This window comes from Neopelma chrysocephalum, unplaced genomic scaffold, assembly GCF_003984885.1.
Source record: "Neopelma chrysocephalum unplaced genomic scaffold, ASM398488v2 Primary Assembly neopelma1_94, whole genome shotgun sequence".
NCBI lineage: Eukaryota > Metazoa > Chordata > Aves > Passeriformes > Pipridae > Neopelma > Neopelma chrysocephalum.
The window spans coordinates 1,711,759-1,718,137 of NW_020897756.1; positions in this window are offsets into that span (position 1 = coordinate 1,711,759).

The window sequence follows — 6,379 nt, forward strand, 5'->3', positions numbered from 1 at the left end:
GCTGCCAAGCGCTTAATAGACTCTTCTCAATATTCCCTTCCCTCCTCCCCTCCAGGAGGGTGTATAAAGCTGATTGTCTTTAATTCCAAAACAGAGACATCTAAGACTAAAAAGACTTTTTGAACTAAAGATAGACACATCGCTCTAACACTTCCCAGAGATGCTGAGCGCTGCTGCCGGCCGGCAGATGAGTCGCTCGGTATCGAGGTGGGCAGGCGAGATGTGTTATAACGACGAGCCAGGGGTTTGCGAGATAACTGTTCCCAGCTGCTTTAGGGTTTAATTTTTTTTCTCTTTTTTTTTCCTTCCCCCTTTCCCCCTCGGGCTGGCGTCGTGCCCGCCTGGCTCTAGCAGGCTGCTCAGTGATTGACAGGGCAAGGTCAGGGAAGCTCTTCGGGGCTGGGGGTGCCGCGTTTCGGGGAGGGCAGATAAAACACCTCCAGCGCTCGGCAGAGCCCTGTCCGGCTCCGGGGCCGCGCAGCGCCGTGCTCATGTTCCGCGGGGTCGGGGAGCTGCCTGGCCCCGCGCCTCCCGCTGCCCGCATCCTGCCCTGCCCCGCTCCCGGGGGTCCCTCTTTTCTATTTTAATTTTTTTTTTTTAATCTTTATTCGGGCCAGTTTCACTTTACTTTTTTTCTTCTTCCCCCTTGCCCCCCCCCTTTAAAATCATTACGTTTCACTCCATCAGGGTTACATTAAATCTGAAGTTCTGTGCACACACACACACGCACACGCACTCTAAATAGCTTATTGCATAATCCCGTGTAGCGTGTTCAGTCTCATGCAGCGGTCTGGTGGGATCCCACGCTGGACTTTTGTTTCATGCAAGAAGGAGAACAAGAAGAGGGCACTTAAAAGACGCTTTCAAGCTCTGCCTTTCCTTGATTTTTAAATGGTGATTTCAGTACTGAATTCTGAATGCAGCACGAAGTGCTGCAAAAGGTTTTCTTGCTATTGCATCGAGGACAGGGAAGAGACAATTTATATTTTAGCTGGTCCTGCACATCACGGTGTGGAAGTGTTAGGAAATGGACTGTGGTGGACTCGAGACCTCAGGTACTGCAGATCCTTTGCCTTAAACAGAATCTCTCCAATGGGGGCTTATTGTATGTGCAGTTTTGTCACAGTACAGCAGAAATAAACACTGCAGTAAAGAGGGAAAAAAAATAATTCCACACAGAGAAAGAGACATGTTTTTCTGTCCCATGGAGACTGCTGGTGGGTTTTAGAGATAGTTGTCCTTTGCCATGTTTTATTTCCCCTTTCAAAGTTTCACTGTTTGTCTTAAGGCACAGATTCAAAACACTGCATTTCCACTTTATACATGTGTTCTCTTAAAAGATTTGTTTAGACAAGGAAACCAATGCTAAGTGTTCTCACTTGAAAGAAATTAAATATATAGAATGATAAGCTGCTGCTAAAATATATAAAAAACACTTAAATTAATAATAAGAACTTGTTCTGAGGCAAAATTCAATTTTACTTCCTATTATGCAATCTTTGCATGTAAAGTTGCTTTAATGCAAAATAGCAGCTCATCAAAAATTCTGTTTTATTGGTATCAAAAATTTATGATATCCTGAGGCATGAGGGGCAGAGAGCAAGGTAGCAAAGCTGTGTCCTTTTACCAAGTTTAGTGCTTTCTTTAAAGAAACATCTCAAACTTATTACTTCTCCCTTCTTCCTCGTTGTTGGAGGCAGTGGGTGAAGGTTTATAGCAGAGAAAACTCCACTGCCAATGTCACTGTGCTGCTCTAATGCACCATTTTAACTGTCCCCTCTCTGCAGACTCTTGCTTTTACTGCAATACTAGGAGATAGTAGGACATGTCCACACAAATACAGAGCTGGGATTATTTCTAAACTGTGATATTTTCATCCAATATTGCAATAATGCATATGTGTTGCAAATATATGGGCATTGCTCGTGCCTGCATTTGATTATCGAAGCCTGAAACCTCCCTCTGATAAAATGTAAAGACCTGATTCTGCTTTAACCTCGACTTTCCACTAATGAGACTTCATTTGTTTCCAGAAAGGTGCTCCTGGCTTTATAAAGGATATTAAACACTCGGTGACAAGGGCATTGTGGTCAGCATGATTTTCTTCTGAAATAAGTGTGGCAAGCACCTGAAATCTGCATTTATAAAAATAAACAGTACTCCTTCTACAGTAGAACTTCAGGTAATTTATTAAAGCAGGCCACTGCCCTTTCCCAGGGGTATGGTGACCTGGCCAAGGTGAGCTGCAGACTGACAGCAGGGCTCAGCCTGACGAGTTGCTCTGGGCCTGTCCCCCCCTCACACAGCTGGAAGCACAGGGCAGGATCCCTGAACACCAGGAATGGTGAGGCAGGAAGGCAGCACGAGCCTCTCTGATCCTGCCCGTCCCTGGTCCTGTTTTATTTACTGCTGAATGGAGCTGAAACTTTCCTGCTGCTTCAGGGGGCCCATTCACAGAAGAAATTACAGAGGGTAATAAACCTGCACCTTGGACTTCTGGTAACTGCTTCTTCCTTACTCTTATACTGTGGTGCACTTATTACCTAAAGCTTCTACAAACACGAGAAAAGGAACATATAATTATAAACAGGTCTCTGAGCTAACCCTGGCCCTCACAGCTCTCCAAATCTGCATTTTCCCCTTATTTAAGGCAGCCAACAATTACAGGAAAAAAGGGGTTTGAGCCTGAAATCTCTGCTCATGCAATCCTGAAGGAAAGCTTTTACATTTCTCCTCAGTCTGGTCCCCATCTCGCTCATTGTCCAACAACACCCAGCTTCCCATGTTTGGCAGTGCTGTTGCAGTGCTGCCATCAGCTCCAGCCCTGAGCCATCCCGTGCAGCTGCTGAGGCTGACAGACAGAGTGCATTCAGGACACCAGAAATACTGCTAAAAACTCCTTCTGACACAGCCCATCCTCATTCTCCTGTCAGCCTTGACCCGTGGATCGGGCGCTTTATTCTGGTGTTGCTGCGGTGATGCCACGCTGGCTCTGAGAGCACACGAGAATCCCAAGGGCTGAAGAGCACAAATTCATCAGGGCCAGCACTGGTTTTGTGGAGTGACAGGTTAACCCACTCCACAGGTGGATAAAAGGGGCAGCAAGGATGTTTGACAGCAGAAAATGGTTTTGAAAGGGTATTTCCAGGTCCTCACTTATCTCAAGTCAGACCCAAAAGAACAGAGTGTTAAGTAAATACCTGTGAGCCTCTGAGGCTACGTAACAAATGAATCATGCACGAGTCAGACAGACAGACAGGAATCATGATAATAACATTAATAGTAAAGAAAAGTCTATGGCATTCTGATTTGCAGTATTACCAGAACTCCCTCATGCAGTGATTTCTGTCCTGCTGCATGGAGACAAAAACCATGAACTGACACAAAGGAAAAGCATCCCTAAACAGCAGGTAAGTTTAAATTGGAAATAAACAGATCTTACAGTCATGTTACTCAGCTCAATAATTAATGAAATGGCTTGGATAAAATTTAAAACAAAGCAGAAGTATCAGCTGATGTCTGCTCCAGAATCTAAACCCAATGTTCTTACTAAGAAGTCATGTATCTTTTAAAAGAAACCCTTCTCCATAATCTGTTTTCAATTGAAGTCTACAGTAAATATATCAAGATTACTGAATCACATTGTTTACAGATGAAACAGTTTAAAGGTGAAGTTATTTTTGGTTTAAATCTTCTATGTTTTAAAATGAAAGGCATTTTTGGAGTAGCTGCTGAAAAACAAAAAATCAGAAAAAAAAGAAAAAAGGAAGAAGATGAAACGTGGCACTGTGAGGGTTAAGCAAGGTCCTAGAATCCAAGTAAATATTTATATGAGTGCTCAAAGAGGGGGGAAAAAATCTCAATATAACCAAAATATAAATCATGGTGCTTTATGTTAGCTGTCAAATTATTCTAGCCCCTGCATTCCAGTACTTGCTCTACTGGTAATGTCACATACAAGATGTGGGCTTATGCCCTGGTGCAGGTTTGGCAGGTAATTAAAGGCAGTTGCATGGAGGTTTACACAGACTCCCCGATCCCCTGAAAGACAAACAACCTGTAAACTGTGAGAGCTGCAAGTGTGCAGATCTGGATGGGAACAGGGATTCTCACAAGCAGGGGGGAAAGCCTGGCTCTAGGGTGCTGCTCTGCTCCTCATCTCCAGCCTGAATTAACTCTTTGAGGCCTCTGTGGCTGTTGCTCTTTGCACAGGCAATGAAAGCAGTGGAATCAGCAGCCAGGCGTTTGTCAGAGGGACAAAAATAATAATAAAAGCAAGCCCTGAGGGCAGCAAGCCCTCGGGTCAGGTTTGCCTGCATTCTTGACCTGGGGGAGACTATTCTTGCTAGAAGTCATCTGCGTGATTTAGTCTTTCTGCTTTGTCCAGGCTCTGTCAGTCGGAGACTCCATTCTCACAAGGGTGAATTATTCCCCCCAGGTTCCTGATGCAGCCTGTTCTCCAACCTGAGATGGTCCTGGGAGGAGACTGCAAATGATGCCCAGAGTGAGTCTCATGGCCTTTGACGAAACTCTCTCCCAAAAGAGAACCAGAATCAAACTCTGGGGCTCAGCCCCCTGTGAACTCTCATCTTCTCATTTGACTCTCTCCTGTGGATGGGGGGGCACAGATACCCCTTTCAGTTTGCTCTTCCTGCCGTGGGTGTTCCCACTCCGGGGGGGTGGATCTCTGCCCTGGGAGGCACCCGCCTGTCTCCTGCTCCGGGTAGGAAACGGGCACAGGGCTGCAGGTCCTGCTCTGGGAACTGGAGTGCTGTGCAGCCACACCTCTGTGGATGCAACCTCGGTGTGCTGGAGCCGTGCCAGCACTGACACCCTCTCATTTAGCCCTGGGATTAGCATGGCACCAGGGTGACGGGGTCCTGCCCCGCGGCTCCCTCCCCACGCCGTGTGTCATCCCCACCTCCAGCCTGCAAGGACAGGGGCTGGGGGCAAAGAGCAAATCCTCGGGATTTCACTGCCTTTCCATGCAGGCTTGCAGAAGAGAAGTCAAGCTGTAAGGGGGCCACCCCCCTACAGGGATAACCCCACCACCAGCATCATTCCACAGGGGCTGGTGAGCAGCCACCATCTGCTTGGCTGCCAGAGGACCATTCATATTCATTTAATCAGTCTCTTATGCTAATTTCTATCTACATCCTTTCTTACCTTCTAGTCATATACAAAATCAGAGAGCAAGGCCCTTCCTGAATTAGCCCAGATTCCTGTTACTCAGCTTGGGAAATGCCAGGTTGAATCCTGACTGTGAGGTGAAAAAACCTCCAGAATCCCAAAGCAAGCAGAGATCAACTTTTGGAATTGCACAGGACCCTTTATGTGCCCTAATCAAATGGTGATTTGTCTGTCTGATAGGAGTTTAGATAAAGTTTTCAGCAATTTGCAGTAATTAAATGTGAAAGGGGAAGAAGCACAGGGGTTCCTGGCAACATGCTGCAGAAGGGGAGTTTTGGAGGAAGGCAGAGAACCCCTGGTTAAACATCTGCCAGCCTGCATGGAAGGTAGTGGTGATTTCTCTGCTCTTATGGGGTTCCCCCCCTCCTCTTCACTCCCTGCAAAGATGTTATCCTCCTACTCTTAAAATCAACCAGAGGAGAGGGAAAATCCCTGGAGAGCAGGAAAATATCCTTCAAAACAAGTTATTGCCTTTGATTACAAGTAACAGATATTAAAAAAAAAAAGTCCCAAGGAAAGACACTCACCTCCTCCATAAGGACTTTGCTCCCATGTCAGAATTATGCAAGCTAGAGCACAGTGCAATGCTCAGGATACTCAAGATAGCTGTCAAGAGCAAAGTATAAACATTTCCAGCCAATGCACTTAACAGAAGTGTGTTTGCCAAGTGCTGCAGCCTCCTTCCTTGGTTATGGCAAGGAGAAGACCTTTTTTATTAAGTAGAAGAAAAAAATCCTCCCCCAATTAAAAAAAACTCCAACCAAATGTTTGAATGTCAACCTTTTCCTGGTGTTTTGCTTTGTTACCCAGCAGGTCTAGCAGCAGTGTATCCAAAGTCTACTCAGGTCCTCCCATCATGTACCCCTTTGCACAAATGTTGTCTGTGAGAGAACAGCCCCACTCACAGATGGGCCTGAGCTGACCAGCAGGTGGATGTGGTGAGTGAACCCACCACTGTGATCCCAAGGGGATGCAGAAGAAAGGGAGTGGAGCCCCTGTTGTGCATAAGGCACAGCAACATTCCTGGGAGAGCAGAGTCTGTGGGAATTTGGACATTGGACTTTGCTGGGACCAAAGGTTGACCCAATCCTCCAAGAGGGGTGAGGTGGCTCTGCACTCAGGGAAGAGAGGCACTGCAGTGGCAATTAAGCTGTAACCAGCATCTGCCTTTGCTTGAATCACTTTGCTC